Below are 18185 nucleotides of genomic sequence, written 5' to 3'. Positions count from 1 at the left end.
GCTGTTGTTTTCTCGAAGCAGAAAAGCATGCACACATAAAACAACTATATGCTACTTGTCCTTTTATCTATACAATGTCTTGCACAACTTGCAACATTTGTTTTTTTATCACTTTACACATTTATTTKGGGATTCCCCCCTGTAAACGCCATTTGCCTGATAACGTGCGAGTGAAGGAGAGTAAATTCATACAAGCGCATTTGTTTCCACGTTCCCTCTCCTTGCTGCCTCTCTTCGATTACCTTTGACATTTTTCRAMAGGAGACAGAGARGATGGAGGAGAGAGGCGATAGGAGTCAAGCAAAATCAATTGAAATTCTACCCTCGTGAGCTATTGAAACTTACCTACAGCATACCAGTAGATGGCAGTGTTTATCCTCCAAAACATCAACCTTAACTCTAACATATGTTTTTATCAGCAATGGAAATGAARGTGGGAGTCAGTGTTAAAGGGAAGCCAAGGTGCTGTTTGAAGAGATGGGTTTTCAGACTGTGTCAGACAATGGGCAGTAATAATATCAGATACTCCATGGAGTTGTGTAAGAAAAAACACTGCATAAAATATTACTGAGACTTGTTTGGTAGAATCTCTAGCCCSAAGCCAACACATTGAGTGAATAAAACAAAAATGCATTTCATTGGTCTGTGCAAAGACCTTGAAGTCACATACAGATCTTCCATATGGTGTTTTAATGTGTTCCATAGACATGTATTGCGCATGAGCAGATCATTGTGAAAAGTCATGTTGCTGAAATTAAGCTGCCTGTAAAGTCGAAGTCAACTTTATTCATGTTCAAAGTAAAGGAGTAGTCTGGCCTATGCTTAAGATACTGCTTTTACCTAGGCTTTACTCCTCTTATAGTACAACATGTGGAATCATGTGAAAGTTTCATGTTATCACATGTTGCTTTACATGTCGTATGTTATCAAATTAACTTCACATAAGATCATGTATGATCATGTAAAATTCATGTGGTTTTCCTTAAGGGTCAACTGGCTAACCAGTGGATGATTATAAAATGCATTTCTCATTTTGTATCAGGATACTGTGCGAATCCCATGCTCTTACTGCAGTGAGGAGCACGTAAGGAGGACGGACAACAGATGGGACAGCACATCAAAGGGAAAGTAGCCAAGCCAAAACCTCTTGTCGGGCAGCCATTTTATAAGCACTCTATCTGTCAAATGTAATAAAACGAGAGAAGATGATACAATTAACTGTCTAACAGCTCAACTCCCAACCCCAACTCAATACCAAATATCCCAAACCCCCTAAAACCTCAGACCATGTCACCCCATTAAATGKTTTTTATCAGAACCCGGGAAGAAAAGTTTTTTTAGTTACAATGTCCTTTCCCAAAGAATTGTGTGGAACCTTATTGTCCCACTACTACTGTTTAAGGAATCCTGTAATTGTCCAAGAGTTTCCAAGAATTACCTTGTTTGTGTGAACCTGTGAAACCATGTGAGCTTATTGTTGACCCTGTACTGTACTTAAGGTATCATGGTTTTTATCACGACTGAATTTACAGACAACTAAATTCAGATTTTAAGTTCTTGAATKTTATAATGGAGGTGGTTTATGTTGTAGCTTTGGACAATAACTATTTGGCTTGGAGTTAAAGGTTCTATTTAACCATCTGGACAAGATGTACAAGCACACATGCACACACACACACATTTGTTTTATCACTGGATCGTTGAGTGCACAGAGGAACTTTGGTTGAAGGGAGTTGCAAACACTAAGGGCTTGAATCAATCCGTATCGAAGAAGATTGCGTTCTAGTGCGGTTGACATTTAAAGGTAATTTCAGACTGAGCTGACATATGCAGCATTTACCGTAACAAAGCTGATATATTTGATATATATTTGAGAAGAGCGACATGTGAGACGTGGACCTTAATGTGCTTTCTGCATTTCTTTGAGACTTCATCTCGRGGGACACTTCAACCTCTCCCTCTTCATTCCAGTCTCTAGATTGATAAATAATGACATAATCAGATAACGATGAAAATAGATCACCAGAGACAAACCAACAAGGATATTGCTCTTCGAGAAAATATGTGGAGTTATTAGCACGTACTGAGAATTGAATGCACATAACGGTGTCAATTCTCAGAGAATCTCGTCAAAAACCTGCTGATGAACAAACCAACCACGACCCACATTGGTKGAGAGAAAGAGGAAAAATAAAACATATATTTTTTTCATCAATTCAAAAGTGACTGATGGATACAGGCTGGCGGTTGGTGGGGTTGCAGCGGGCTTTGTTTTTTGTGCGTGTTCTTTTGGGGATGTTTTTAATTGCTTTTCAGAAGGAAAGCTACTCCCACGTCACATCGTGTACCGGCAGAGAATGCGGTGCACAGCGCACTGGCGATAAATAACCTCTTCCAACTATACAACAACAAAAAAACACAGAAATCTCCCAGGGACCAGAGCTCGCCATATATCACTAGACTACTTCTCTCTCTCCCGCTCTCGCCCTCTTCAAATCTCCTTCCATTTTATTTCTCACTGTCAATTATTTTTCTCCCTTACTCTCCTTCCAAACTCTCCTTACTCTTTCTCTCACTTTTTCCTCTTTACCTCTTCAACTCTCATTTCCTTGTTCCTACTCTCCCTCTCCATCTGTCCTTCTCCTGCTCTAATTTCTCCTCTTACTCTGTCCTCCACAAACTCTCTTTCATATGTCATCTTCTTTTCTTTTCCCCCTTACTTACTCTCATCCCCACTTCATCTTTACCTTATTCTCATTTTCCTTGATTAACTGCACAATTTAGCCCTCCTCCTCTCTCTACCCCTAATTTCAGTATCTGATATCTTCTCTCCTTGTTTTGCCTTCTCCTTCTCCCTCTCCCTTGTTTCTCATCTCAATCTGAACATTTCTGGGGTCTTTCTCCCTTCCCAATTACCCCCATCTGTCAGAGTCGTAAGTTGCAACATGTCCTAATGGACTGTATTGCATGGTGACTATATTGTTATAGTTTTTGTTGTGCTTTACTTAGAAGCTGCAGGTGAGGGTGTCAACCTTGGGGAAATCTTATGGTTTCACTGTGCACTCTTAGAAGTAATGGAGCCTCAAATAACCTTTTGGGGTTCAAAAGATTGCCAATGTGGGGGAACGTTTTTAGGTCAAAAAGGTTCCTTGAGGATCCCCTCTGAAAATGTTATTTGAGGAACCCTTGTATAAAGATTCAAACAGAAACCTTTTTGTGATGGGAGAGGTTCAATTCTGATCTTTTTAATTTTATTTATGCAGTACCAGTCAAAAGTTTGGACACACCTACTCATACAAGGGTTTTCTTAATTTTTTACTCTTTTCTACATTGTAGAATAATAGTGAAAACATCAAAACTATGAAATAACACATATGAAATTTGTAGTAACCCCCAAAAAGTGTTAAACAAATCAAAATATATTTKAGATTTGAGATTCTTCAAAGTACCCACCCTTTGCCTTGATGACAGCTTTGCACACTCTTGGCATTCTGTCAACCAGCTTCATGAGGTAGTCACCTGGAATGCGTTTCATTTAACAGGTGTGCTTTGTTAACAGTTAATTTGTGGGATTTCTTTCCGTCTTAATGCGCTTGAGCCAATCAGTTGTGTTGTGACAAGGTAGGGGTGGTATACAGAAGCCCTATTTGGTAAAACACGAAGTCCATATTATGGCAAGAATAGCTCAAATATGCAAAGAAAATGACAATCCATCATTACTTTAAGATATGAAGTTCAGTCAATGTGGAACATTTAAAGTACTTTCAAAGTCTCTTCAAGTGCAGTCGCAAAAACCATCAAGGGCGATGATGAAACTGGCTCTCATGAGGACCGCCACAGGAAAGGAAGACCCAGAGTTACCTCTGCTGCAGAGGATAAGTTCATTAGAGTTAACTGCACCTCAGATTGCAGCCCAAATAAATGCTTCACAGAGTTCAAGTAACAGACACATCTCAACATCAACTGTTCAGAGGAGACTGCGTTTCTCATGATCTGCAACGAAACCACTACTAAAGAACACCAATAAGAAGAAGAGACTTGCTTGGGCCAAAAACATGAGCAATGGACATTAGACCYGTGGAAATCTGTCCTTTGGTCTGATGAGTCCAGATGCGAGATTTTTGGTTCCAACCGCCGTGTCTTTGTGAGATGCAGAGTAGGTGAACGGATGATCTCTGCATGTGTGGTTCCCACCGTAAAGCATGGAGGAGGTGTTATGGTGTGGGGGTGCTTTGCTGGTGACACTGTCAGTGATTTATTWAAAATTTTAGGCACACTTAACCAGCATGGCTTTCACAGCATTCTGCAGCGATTCGCCATCCCATCTGGTTTGTGCTTAGTGGGACTGTCATTTATTTTTCAACAGGACAATGACCCAACACACCTCCAGGCTGTGTAAGGGCTATTTGACCAAGAAGGACAGTGATGGAGATTTCTTTAACACTTTTTTGGTTAATACATGATTCCATATGTGTTATTTCATAGTTTGGATGTCTTCACTAAAGTAAAAGTAAAGAAAAACCCTTGAATGAGTAGGCGTGTCCAAACTTTTGACTGTATATATACAGTAAAATCTTTGAAATTGTTGCATGTTGCGTGTATATTTTTGTTCAGTATATATATAGTCTGGGCCAAAATTATTGGCACCCTTGATTAAGGTGAGCAAATTTGTATGCAAAAAAAATTAGAAAATCATATTATTGTATACTAATATAACTGCTCAGATAAAGTAATAAAACAAATCCAAAAAAGATAGGGGTCAAAATTATTGGCACCCCTTTTTTCAATACTCCTCCCCTTGCAAGGATAACAACACTGAGCCAGTTTCTAAAATGTTTTATGAGATTGGAGAACACATTGGGAAAGATCTTGGACCATTCCTCCATACAGAATTTTTCCAGATCCTTGATATCCATCGCCTGCGCTTATGGACTGCGCTCTTCAATTCAAACCACAGGTTTTAAATGGGGTCTGGAGACTGAGATGGTCATTGCAAAATGTTTATTTTGTGGTCAATTAACCATTTATTTGTGGATTTTGATTTGTGCTTAGGGTTATTGTCTTGCTGGAAAATCTACTTGCGGCCAACTTTCAGGCTCCTGAAATAGGCAACCAGGTTTTTAGCTAAAATGTCACTTGGTAGAGTTCATGATCCCTTTTACTTTTCTGCATATGCTTCTTTATTACGACACCAAACCTTCCACTGGTGTGATTGGCCAAAGAGCTCTATTTTCGAGTCATCGAGTCATCTGACATTAGTACCGGTTCCAATCCAAGCCAATGGCTCAGTGCCGTTATTTTAACAAGGGGGGGGGGGTGTATTGGAAACAGGGGAGTCAATAACTTTGACCCTTATCTTTTTGAGTTTACAAAATGTATTTCTCTGAGCAATTGTGTTAGTATAAAATATATATTTTTTATTTAACTGAGCATAGCTCAGTATTTGTTATCTATTTTCCTCATCTTTATCAAGGGTGGAGGGTATCGAGGGTATTTTGGACCTGACTGTATGTCATTTCGCATTTTTATAACTCATAAGCCCCATCATGAATCCAACTCTCTCTGTCCTAAGTACCCATTCCTATAATAACCACTATAATCTCTTCTCTGTCTCCCTTTTTGATAAATGTAATCTCTGTCTCATACACACACACACACACACACACACACACACACACACACACACACACACGGCCTTAGTACACGTCTCCATAACCATAAACACTTTCTCTCTCTGACTCCCTTTTCTCCCCCCTCTCGCTATCACAAGTGTCCTCAAAGCGGAAACAGCTGGCAGAAAGAAAGGAGAAGTCCTAGGTCCCGGGGAGAGATGGACCCATCAAGAAGAGGAACACCAGAGATGCCCCCATCTCAGAATTCAGCCCCCAAACGCGGCCCCCATGAATGGCACAACACCCCGTGCCCTGGTATGGGTAGAGCGGAGAAGCACAGAACAAGGAATCAAAACTGTGTGACCCCAGGGTGGCAAGGTCAAGTCAAGGTCAATAGTTCAAGCTGACCTCTGGGGCTCGAGAAGGGCAAGCATCATGTGGGACAACTTTGTAGAAGTGAGAGAGGGAAGTTGTTTTTGCTAATGTGTTGACCTGGCACGTGTGGGGGGTTCCCAAGAAGTAGAATTGTGTTGACAACTTTCCTTGTGAATTAAAAGGTGGGAGGAATTGGTTTGATGAACATAGCTGAGGCAGCAGACAATATAAATTGCAGCAAATGCTGGGGTATCCCCAACAGTTTCTTGAACTTAGCCGTTACGCCAAGAGATCTGAACCTCTTGATTAGGATGCTAGGTGTTGGTCGCTACTATATATTGCCCAGGAAGTGCACACACCTGGTTTCCCAGGAGTAACAATGAATTTATTACGATTAACTTATAACAAAGACTTATTCAATAATTTATATAATAATATTTCATCACACCTAAATTAACATTATTTAAAATCCATTGTAAATAGTTTTCCAACTCAGATCAAGGGGCAAGCGAAGATCGAATCGGGAATTTAGGATTATCAATCTGAAAGTACTAACCTGAATATGCACTTAAAAACTCTTGATCGATCAACAACAGCCTATAGGTAAGTGAAAAAGCTCATATACTGTACTTTTGTACATTGGTGAACCATTCCTCCTTTGACCTGGACAGCACTTACCCCTCCTTCTTTCATATAACTCCTATGCATKACTTTTCGCCCGTCTCTGTTCCCTCACACACAAACCAAAGGGGGAAAGAACACATTATGCTTTTTAATTTGATTTACCAGTCAATCATCGTCATCCACCCACAGCGTCAGACATTTTGTTTCCATCATCCTCCAAAGGCTAAATTTTGAGAAGAAGTCTGACATGATCAGGAACAGGTAAAAGGTGAGCACAAATTGCCTTTCAAACCTCACAAATCAAATCTGGGCAATGGCTTGTCTAGAGAAGATGGGCCTATACTGTAAGTGAAAGCTCAATCAAGTCTTCCCAGCGCATTGGACCATGTACCTTGGCTGCCTGCGGTGCCCCTCTCTATGAGCCTAGGCAGAGTGTAACGAATTTACCACTGTACATTACCACTGTAATAGGACAGTAGCTTTAGATGCACCTGGATGGAGCTGTCGTTCCTGGTTTTGCGCAATTACCGAAATTGGACAAGAAGCAAGAAGCGAGGAGCCGTAATTCTGAAATGATTATCGCAGCCAGGCACACAATGAAGTAGCTCGTACAAAGGGCTGCCTTCTGCTCAGTTGCAAGATTGAGTTGTGTTAAGAGTTGTAGACTCGAGTCACATGTCTTGGACTTGAGTCTGACTCGAGTCACAAATTTGTTGACTTGAGACTTGACTTGATAGAAAATAAAATAACTTGAGACTTGACTTGGACTTGGAGCCTCAAGACTTGAGACTGATGATTAAAAAAAATTCTGGTCACGTTTTGTAACGTTTTGTCACAAATTTTGTGGCAAAGAGTCTTCGTGGATTACTCTCCACGCAGCCAGAGACAGTAGCTGCAGCATCGCCCTTGCAAAAATACGAAAACGCACACTTGTCCCTCTGATTGGAACAGCAAACTGTCAGTCAACACAGGTCAGGTGAGCTAGCAAACATATTGCTGATTTGCTGTACATCTATAGGATCAGGTGCAGCAAACTTCAAATTGTAGGGAGAGAGGATTGCCATAATAAGTAAATATGCAGCTCCAAAGATAGTTTGGTGATCAAGAATATTAACTATTTACTGTGCAAGCTCACCAGCAATGGGGCATCAAGAAACAATTAAGCCTACTAGCATAAACCTACTGGTCTTTTGGTATGTAAAAATTGCTTGAAATATATAATATACTTATGAAGCTTGCATTTATTACTGTGGACATAGTCGCTGTTCTCCACTTGCGCTCTCAAAACTCCTGCCAGTGGAGAGCGATTTGTTTTCTTGTTGATATGTTTGCTGTTGCTTTCACACATTTAAATGCATATGTGGTATATATATTGCATCTAATCCTACAATAATTGCTAGAGTTTCATAATTTCATCCCCATACAGTTGATTGCAATCCTTAGGAATTTCTGTTTCATGTTTGATAGGAACATTTTTATTTAGCCTACCATTTCTTACACTCTGAGTGGACAAGATATTTATTGTGCACATGAACATTTGCAAGACTCATGATGTAGAAGTTCTGTTTATTTATAGTTTCCCTTGTTCATATTTCCTGGGTTATGTTGGATTTCAGTTTGTCTGTTTGTGCTTTCAAGACAAGTGGGAACTCGGGGGGGGGGGAAATAGGCCAAATCAGAATTTCAGTGATCTTCATGTCGGAAAGTCGGAGCTCTAGAAAGATGCCCAAGATTCTGACTTGGAATTCCGAGGTTGGATGACCGTTCAAAAGATTTTTCCCAGTCGGAGCACGTTTTTTTTCAGAATTCCTAGTTGTCTTGAACGCTCGGAAGTCTGAGTTTTCCCCAGTTCCCAATTCCCAGTTGGTTTCAACACAGCATGTGTCCTATGTCTCTGTCATTCTGGTTGTGCATAAATCGGAGCACACATGCCTCAGTGCGCATATCGGCTACATGGCCTGCCCGCCACACTTATGTTGAATAAAACAAAATGATGGTTCCATGTATGAATGGTGAGGAAATCAAATTAATAATCATTATATCTGTTTAAGACTAATATAACAATGGGTGTGGAAATTGCTTTTAACATTGTAGAGCCAATTTATTGTTTGTAATTGCCAATTGGGTAATTGTATGGTCCTGGGAGGTGCCAGGTGTTCACCAGTATACCTGTTTGAGCTCCTGTTAGACAGATTCGTTTTGGTTTCTCAAGGGGAGGCTGTGCCGTCTTGCCCTCTGCCTGTGCCCGTTCAGATAGGAAAGGTTAAGCCTGATACATAAGCTATTTATTTTGGGCCGTGTATTTTCTGTATGATATGTCGCTTTTACCATTGGATCACCAAGATCTGTAAATAGATCTACACTCTGAGCAAGTACTACTTAAGGTCCTTGTTTTACAATTTCATAATCAAAATGTGCTGTAGACAAAATAATGAAAAGGGCTGTCTGGTAGCCTCAATAAATAGACAAATATTTGAACAAGTCATTGTATGTATAGATGTATTTTTTACTTCACTTGAGATTTGACTTGACTTGCTCTTAGAATGCACGAATTGGACTCGACTCAAGACTCGACCCAGTCTACTTGGGACTCGAATTGAGACTTGGATCTTGTGACATGATACTTGCTTATGACTCGAATAATGGTGACTTGGTCCCACCTCTGGGTTGCACAGAGGAGATGTCCTGTAAGATCTCTGAACACACATACTATTGCTCACTATTTACATTGTCACAGCTGCAAATAGTTCCAATTTGTCAAGCATCATACTCTTTCTCTATCCTATATCTATCTCCCTCACAAACTCGATGATTTAGTGCCTTTCGGTAATAATCCACACATAATTGGGTTACACATCATTTCCACCAAGCCCAGACAGATATGGTACTCTCACTGTACAACAATAAAGCCCCATCAACAAAGCTCAATGAATATTGTTATTATGATACACCACATTAACCATTGTGCAGAGAGTTAGAATAATCGACTTCAATATGTTTACTAGATGCWAAAGGGGGAGTGTCATGGCCACCAACAGGGAGATGGCTGATTATCAGAGCGGGATGGGGGGTGAATTGGAGGATGACGTCAAAGGACCTCGGGCCCAAAGAAGAGGGGAGAGTGTAGTGCGTGTCATCTCCTCCAGTGAGATTACAGTGTGTGTCATTTCATACGCTAATGCTGTTGGCCCCCAGAGTGCATAACCTGCCGGGCTATATTTACAGAGCCATTACGGAGCAAAAACACACAAGCGTGCGCGCACACACACACACACAAGTAGTTGTGCACAACTAATGTAGGAGTACTAGCAAACACATACACCCACGCGTGCACACACACACTGTCCTCAAGCTTAAAGCAGGAATTGACAGATCGTGGGCGACCCAATGGCGCCCCACTTCTTGTGTAATGTTTTCACTTCGAACAAAAACAAGGGATTAAACCCAGAGCCACCTTGGGCTGGCCTTCTGGGAAAGGTGTGTCTTTTGCGTTAAATCCTGCCTACTCGAATTACCCTGCTGCCATGGCCCCGGAGCTGGAGAGGAAGTGAAAGTAACTTGCAAGCTAATGTTACAGCTGCCAGAAACAAACACAGAGCAGATGAAGCCAACAAGCTAGCTAACWTGTTTACCAATAAACTGTCCTTGTAGCAGGGAAAACAGAAGCAAGAATCATTCTTGGTTCCTGGATCTKAATCAACTCGACCCCAAAAGAAAAAAAGAAGCGAGCAAAACTCTGCTCATGACCAATCCAAAAACCGGATAAACATTGGAATAAATTTTGAAAGGTGGAAGAGTGAATCCAAAATGGTCATCGTTCTCATGGAGTATTGGGTTGCGTTTTTAGCCTGCTAGTTACGTTACCTCCTATYCTGTTTCTGGAGAGCTACCCTCCTGTAGGTTTTCAATCCAACCCCACTTATAACTAACCTGATTCAGTTTATCAACCAGCTAATTATTAGAATCAGGTGCCCTAGATTAGGGTTGGAACAAAAACCTACAGGACAATAGCTCTCCAGGAACAGAGTTGGAGAGCCCTGCCTTAGTGTGGTCATTGTTCAAGCAAGCTAACACGGCTACTTTGCTAGCTAGCGAACATCATCTGTATTCAGACTGTTTTGTACTCAAAGGAATCTAAGGATAGCATCATTTAGCTACACTGCATAAACCCTACAACATGCCCAATGCCTTTATTTCAACTAGCTAATGTTAGCTAGGTAAAGCTAGATATGCAGATTGTTGACATGAAAGTATGTTTGGTTTGTAGATGATAATGCTAGCTAGCTAGGTGGTCGACAGCATTTTCGGGCCAGGACCACCCCAAAAAAATGCATCTAGCTYTAAAATGTGGTATAGTAACATCACWCAAACATTTATTTCTCAGGGAGATACTGGTGGAGACAGTCTGATTTCGAGGGAACCTGAGGTTGTAGAAAAATCAACACCAAAAGAGAGGTAAGAAATGCTATGGAATYTTTTGTTATGCTTTGTGATTCAATAACTATTTACATAAAGCTGTTTGCCTGTTCAGCACATTGACTATATAGCATTGATTCATACTGTGAACTGCCCAACTTGATTGACTGAATGAATATCCAATGTGGTCAGTCAAATAAACAATGGCTCATCTGCTTGACATTGGTAGATTAAGTAATAGGATGGTACATTTAGTAGGACACATGCTGAACTGGTTACAGCACAACACCACATCATATGTATGTAAAGGACACTTTCTGTGACACTGACTTATTTGGTAGTAATGTCTTTCCACCCCCCATTTAACTGTAGTCAACAGAGCATTTATGGTGATTCACAATCCTGCATAGCATTGAAAAAGACATGGTTGAATTCATAAACGTTGCATACGATCTCACTATAATGTACTCATATTCCATCAAAATGATGTTATCAAATCAAAATCCACATTTATTTGGCATATGCACAGGATACAGTGAGGTGTATATGGGAATACGACATTGCATTGTACTGTAGGCTATTGAAGTAACAGTGTGTCAGTCAGACTAATGCCAAGGATAGCTTGGACCYRTTGGATGGAGGAAACAAAGTCAGCCGTAGATGATAAACATCCTAACCCTTCATCTACACTACATGTGTTCCATCAGCATTGTATCAATGTGACATTCTACCTGCTACAACAAAAACCAACCAAATCAACTTAATTTCGCATTATTTAAATTCACAAGATAGAATGAATGCGCGCGTCAGSCATTGAGAATTTAACCTCTGTAGCAGGGCCGTAMGGATGCATTGCGGTCATACTGGCTATGACGATCTTCTAGTAAGGAGTCAAAGGTAGGAACCAGGAGCATCACATAACAGTTTGTGGCCTGGAAGTGTGGGACCTGGCAACAGGGTCATCATTCCAAGTTKCTGTGTGTGGCGAGTACTGGCCTCCTTTCGTGATCCGTTGCGGCACCATGTAAGCTGTTTTACTGGGAGCTAGATGCATTTTTTGGGGTGGTCCAGGGCAGAATCAAACACACTGTCATGTCAACAATTTGCATATCTAGCTTTAGCTAGCTAGTTGAAATAAAGGCATCAGGCATCTTGTGGGGTTTATGCAGTGTAGCTACATGATACTATCGTTAGCTAGCTAGCTAAGTAGCCGTGTTAGCTAGCTTGAACATTGAACACACTAAGGTTAGAAGCTAACATAGCTAGCAGGCTAAAAATGCAACCCAACAATTACCTACCAGTCCATGAGAATGGTGGCAATTTCAGCGTCACTTTGMCACTTTTCAAATTGTATTCCTATGTTTAACCGGTTTCTGGATWCGTCATGAGCAGTCTTTTTCTCTCTTATTTTTCTCTTTGGGGTTGAGTTGCTTGAGAACCAAGAACCAAGAATGATGCTTGTTTCTGTTTTCCCTGCTACAAGGACAGTTTATCTGAAAACAAGTTAGCTAGCTTGTTGGCTTAAGTTTTTGTTTCTGGTGGTTGTAATGTTAGCTTGCAAGTGACTTTCACTTCCTCTCCAGCTCYGGGGCCATGGCAGCAGGGTMATTTGAGTAGGCGGTATTTAACGCAAAAGACACACATTTCCCGGAAGGCTAGCCCAAGACTCAACCCCCTTGTTTTCGTTCGAAGTGAAAACACTACACAAGAAGTGGGGCGGCATAGGATCGCCCACGACCTGCGGATTCCTGCTTTAAAGCTCTTTAAGTTAACATGAGACAATCAGACACTAATTACTGTATGGTCCAGCTCAGCTGTGCACCTTGCATTGTCTATTTTCACCCTGCAATCCGCTGTAGAGCTGTGTTCTTGGCTACAGGATCATAAGCAATTTCCGGTCTGGACTCCCTGCAAAGAACATACTGCAAGGGTCAAACATCCGCTATTCAGTGTAGACCCCCCACACAAAAGAAGCCCCTACATAAAAAAGAGCCAGCACTCATTTTTTATAAGTTGAACTGAAGATGTGTTTTTAAGTGCATTAAACAAACCATTAACAGCTATCACAGTTCAGCTACATACTGTAGCCTACTATTCAACAAGCTAGGCCAAGAGATGTCTATATGTAACTGCCATGTAAATGGATAGTTATAGGGTCACAGAAAGCATATTGCCCTACTGCATCTCTAAACTGACTTGATTAAAAAGGTTTCAGAATTAAATACCTCTGGGAGTTTAATATTTTCCTTTGATATCCTCGAGGACACACATATTCAGAGTGCTGTGCATATTACAATTTTCAAAATTGCACAAGTAGGCTTTGGTTAATTTAATAATGATCATTTATCAGATACTTTTATTCAAAGCGACTTTTAGTTTCTGTATAGGCTATTCAGTAGACCTGACCTCTGACCCTTGCGGGACATTGTGTTGCAAGCACCTATGCTCCTACCAACTGAGCACAGAAGCAAAAACATGAAGCCCTCTCTACACCTACAGTATACAATAACATGAATTCAATAKAATTGATGTGATTGTAAATGCCAAATATTTTCTATCATCTCAATGAAAATAAACAATGTCACAGCCACAATTCTTAGCCTACATAATAAATAAAGACAGGACGACCGTATTACGAAATAGCTCTCACTAGAGCGGTCGCTAAGTCCAACTCAATCATGGATAGAGAGAGAACGCCAGCGGGTGTGGTTAGTGACTTTTCTGACTGTCTACAAAGAGATTGTCCATGCAGGTAGGGTTATTAGGGGAAGGTTAAAAGAGAAAGTGTTTAGATAAGGAATACATATTAGGAACTTCATCATTCCTCCTCCTTAGAGCTCAACCCTCACCTAGTCAGGTCTCAACCCTGCACTGGTCAAGTCTTACCCATCCTCCTCAACCCTCTGCCTAGTCTATATCAACCCTGTACTAGTCAAGTGTCACCCCTCCTTCAACCCTCCCCTAGTCAAGTATCAACTCTGCACTAGTCAAGTGTCACCCCTCTCCTCAACCCTCCCTAGTCAAGTATCAACTCTGCACTAGTCAAGTGTCACCCCTCCTCCTCAACCCTCCCCTAGTCAAGTATCAACTCTGCACTAGTCAAGTGTCATCCCTCCTCCTCAAACCTCCCTAGTCAAGTATCAACTCTGCACTAGTCAAGTGTCACCCCTCCTCCTCAACCCCCCCTAGTCAAGTATCAACTCTGCACTAGTCAAGTGGCACCCCTCCTCCTCAACCCTCCCCTAGTCAAGTATCAAACTGTACTAGTCAAGTGTCATCCCTCCTCCTCAAACTCACCCCTGCATTGGTCCGTTATTACCCTGCTCTAGTCAAGCATCACCCCTCCTTCTCAACCTCACCCTCCCCTAGTCAAGTTATCAACTCTGCACTAGTCAAGTGTCACCCCTCCTCCTCAACCTCCCCTAGTCAAGTATCACTCTTGCACTAGTCAAGTGTCACCCTCCTCCTCAACCTCCCCTAGTCAAGTATCAACTCTGCACTAGTCAAGTGTCACCTCCTCCTCCTCAACCCTCCCCTAGTCAAGTATTCAATCTGCACTAGTCAGTTCACCCTCCTCCTCACCTCCCCTAGTCAAGTATCAACTTCTGCACTAGTCAAGTGTCACCCTCCTCTCAACCTCCCCTAGTTCAAGTATCAACTCTGCATAGTCAAGTGTCACCCCTCCTCTCAACCCTCCCCTAGTCAAGTATCAACTCTTGCCTACTAGTCAAGTTGTCAACCCCTCCTGCCTCAAACCCTCCCCTAGTCAACGTATCAACCCGTTACTGTCAAGTGTCATCCCTCCTCCTCAAACCTCACCCCTGCATTGGTCCGTTATTACCCCTGCTCTAGTCAAGCATCACCCCTCCTTCTCAACCCTCACCCCTCCCCTAGTCAAATATCAACCCTGCACTAGTATAGTGCCATCCCTCTTCCTCGAACCTCCCCTATTCAAGAATCAAATATAATCAGCTAGCTAACTTCCTATTAGCTAACTATCTTGATGTATTCATCATTGTAAACACAATGTAAACTCAAGCTCCAAATGCATTTGTAGGTAATAGCCATGGAAGGGGGTGAAAGGACAGCCCCTGCAAACAAAAATGTGTAGTTAAGACGTCCCCAGAACATCACAAAATGGTCATCTAAAGTGGTCAGRACGTTGTGTCATATGTCTAGGAGGTTTTGTCTAGTTCCCAGTTTGTCCCGGGTGTAATATTCCATATTGTCACGCCCTGACCTGAGTATTCTTTGTTTTCTTTAAATATTTTGGTTAGGTCAGGGTGTGACGAGGGTGGTTTGTGTGTTTTTGTCTCGTCTAGGGTGTTTGTACTGTCTAGGTTTTTTTTGTAGATTTATGGGGTTGTGTTCATTCTAGGTGTTTATGTAAGTCTATGGTTGCCTAGATTGGTTCTCAATTAGAGGCAGGTGTTTATCGTTGTCTCTGATTGGGAACCATATTTAGGCAGCCATGTTCTTTGGGTATTTTGTGGGTGATTGTTTCCTGTGTCAGTGTTTGTGCCACACGGGACTGTTTTGGTTTGTTCACGTTTATTGTTTTTTGTATTTGTGTTCATGTTCAGTTTTCCCTATTAAAACATGGACACCTACCACGCTGCGTATTGGTCCGATCCTTGCTACACCTCTTCAGAGGAAGAAGAGGACGACAGCTGTTACACATATGTTCAATATGAATGCTAAAGTAGTGTCTAGACACAGATCCAGTTGATGGTCGTTTATGTAGAAGCGTTGCATGGCTCACACACTCACGTTCAGTGGTTGACCAACTACCATAAACTGTCGTACTATGGATCCATCATGAGGTGTCGTATTAGGTTAGGGTTGTCATAAACAATCATCAGTCTTACTGCACTGTTGTGCCTAAACATTACACCGGGGATGTCCCTGGGGAAGTTTTCAAGACRTTCTTGGAATGCTGTGTAATGATCCCCTGGAGGTTTTATCTAGTTCCCGGTTTGTCCCAGGGACGTCCCCGGGGATGTTTTTAGGATGTTCTTGGGATGTTGTGTCATGGTCCTGTGGAGGTTTTTGTCTAGTTACCGGCTTGTTCCAGGGATGTCACCTGATAGTTGGGGGGTCAGGTAGCCTAGTGGTTAGAGCGTTGGGCCAGTAACCGGAAAACCTGTCGTTCTGCCCCTGAACAAGGCAGTTAACCCACTGTTCCGGTAGGCCGTCATTGTAAATAAGAATTTGTTCTTAACTGAATTGCCTAGTTAAATAAAGGTAAACATTTGTAAAATTTTTTGCAAAGAAACTATCCTAGTTTCTTTACACATCATCCCATGTTACTGTTGCCAACCCCATCAAGACYCTGATTGGTGAACCACTCACAGCTCTTTGTCTGTTGGCAATGTTAGCGATACCAACACACAGACAGTGCTTTTAACAGAGTTATACTGAACAAAAATATAAACGCAACATGTAACGTGTTGGTCCCATGTTTCATGACCTGAAAAAAAAAGATCCCAGAAATTGTCCATGTTTACATCCATGTTAGTGAGCATTTCTCCTTTGCCAAGATAATCCATCCACCTGACAGGTGTGGCATATCAAGAAGCTGATTAAACAGTGTGATGATTACACAGGTGCACCTTGTGCTGGGGACAATAAAAAGCCACCCTAAATGCGCAGTTTTGTCACACAACACAATGCCACAGATGTCATTGAGGGAGCGTGCAATTGACATGCTTACTGCAGGAATGCCCACCAGAGCTTTTTCCAGATAATTTGATGTTAATATCTCTACCATAAGCCGTTGTTTTAGAGAATTTGGCCTTATGTCCAACTGGCCTCACAACTGCAGACCACGTGTAACCACACCAGCCCAGGACCTCTACATCTAGCTTCTTCACCTGCGGGATGGTCTGAGACGAGTCATGAGGACAGCTGATTAAAATGTGGGTTTGCACAACCAAATATCTTTTTTAGGACACCATCTCAGGGAAGCTCATCTGTGTGCTCGTTGTCCTCACCAGGGTCTTGACCTGACTGCAGTTCGACGTCGTAACCGACCTCAGTGGGCAAATGCTCACCTTCAATGGCCACTGGTACACTGGAGAAGTGTGCTCTTCATGGATGAATCCCGGTTTCAACTGTACCGGGCAGATGGCAGACAGTGTGTATGGCGTCGTGTTGGCGAGCTGTTTGCTGATGTCAACATTGTGAACAGAGTGCCCGTGGTGGCGGTGGGGTTATGGTATGGACAGGCATAARCTACGGGCAATGAACACAATTGCATTTTATCGATGGCAATTTGAATGCACAGAGATACCGTGACGAGCTCCTGAGGCCAATTATCGTGCCATTCATCCGCCGCCATCACCTCATGTTTCAGCCTAATGCATGTCCCCATGTCGCAAGGATCCGTACACAATTCCTGGAACCTGAAAATGTCCCAGTTCTTCCATTGTCTGCATACTCACCAGACATGTCACCCATTGATCATGTTTGGCATGCTCTAGATTGACATTCCCGTCAATATCCAGCACTTTCGCACAGCCATTGAAGAGGAGTGGGACAACATTTCACAAGCCACAATCAACAGCCTGATCAACTCTACCGTATGCGAAGGAGATGTGTCACACTGCATGAGGCAATGATGGTCACACCAGATGCTGACTGGTTTTCTGATCCACGGCCCYACCTTTTTTTTAAGGTATCTGTGACCAACAGTCATGTGAAATGCATAGATTAGGGCCTGATTAATTAATTTCAATTGACTAATTTCCTTAGTTGAACTGTAACTCAAACAAGTGTCTCCTCCTCCAGGTAGACCCATTGTAGCAGCAATCGACTCTGATATCCAACATTTCTAAGTTTGTGGATTACCACATTAAACCGATGGTTGAAAGTCTCCMATCTTGATAAAGGGCTTAGGAAGGATACCAGAGGGCACCCTGCTGGCCACTTTTGATGTGGAGAGCTTGTACACTAACATCCCACACACTGGAGGCTTGCAGGCGCTGCAACACTTCCTTCAGCAAAGAGACTATACCCTTGCWCCATCCAATGATTGCATCTGAACTGGTATTATCCAATAACTACTTTGTCTTTGAGTCAGACTTTTTCCTTAGAATTCGGGGTGTAGCCATGGGCTCCCCCTTTTTCCCCAACTATGCAAACCTGTATGTGGGACAA

General features: G+C 42.0%; 1 long non-coding RNA gene across 1 annotated transcript in view; it reads left to right on the top strand.

Moving 5' to 3' along the window:
• The first annotated feature begins 9950 nt into the window (after nucleotides 1–9950).
• The window catches only part of LOC111954209 (uncharacterized), a 15206-nt gene continuing 6971 nt past the window's right edge, over nucleotides 9951–18185 (top strand). Inside the window, exons 1-2 of the long non-coding RNA XR_002875956.1 lie at nucleotides 9951–10399; nucleotides 10996–11066. This is a non-coding gene — a long non-coding RNA (uncharacterized lncRNA). The remainder of the gene's footprint in view (nucleotides 10400–10995; nucleotides 11067–18185) is intronic.

The sequence above is a fragment of the Salvelinus sp. IW2-2015 genome, linkage group LG28, assembly GCF_002910315.2.
Source record: "Salvelinus sp. IW2-2015 linkage group LG28, ASM291031v2, whole genome shotgun sequence".
NCBI classification, from domain to species: domain Eukaryota; kingdom Metazoa; phylum Chordata; class Actinopteri; order Salmoniformes; family Salmonidae; genus Salvelinus; species Salvelinus sp. IW2-2015.
The sequence above is the reverse complement of the archived record's forward strand: the minus strand, read 5'-3'. Positions and strand labels throughout refer to the sequence as shown.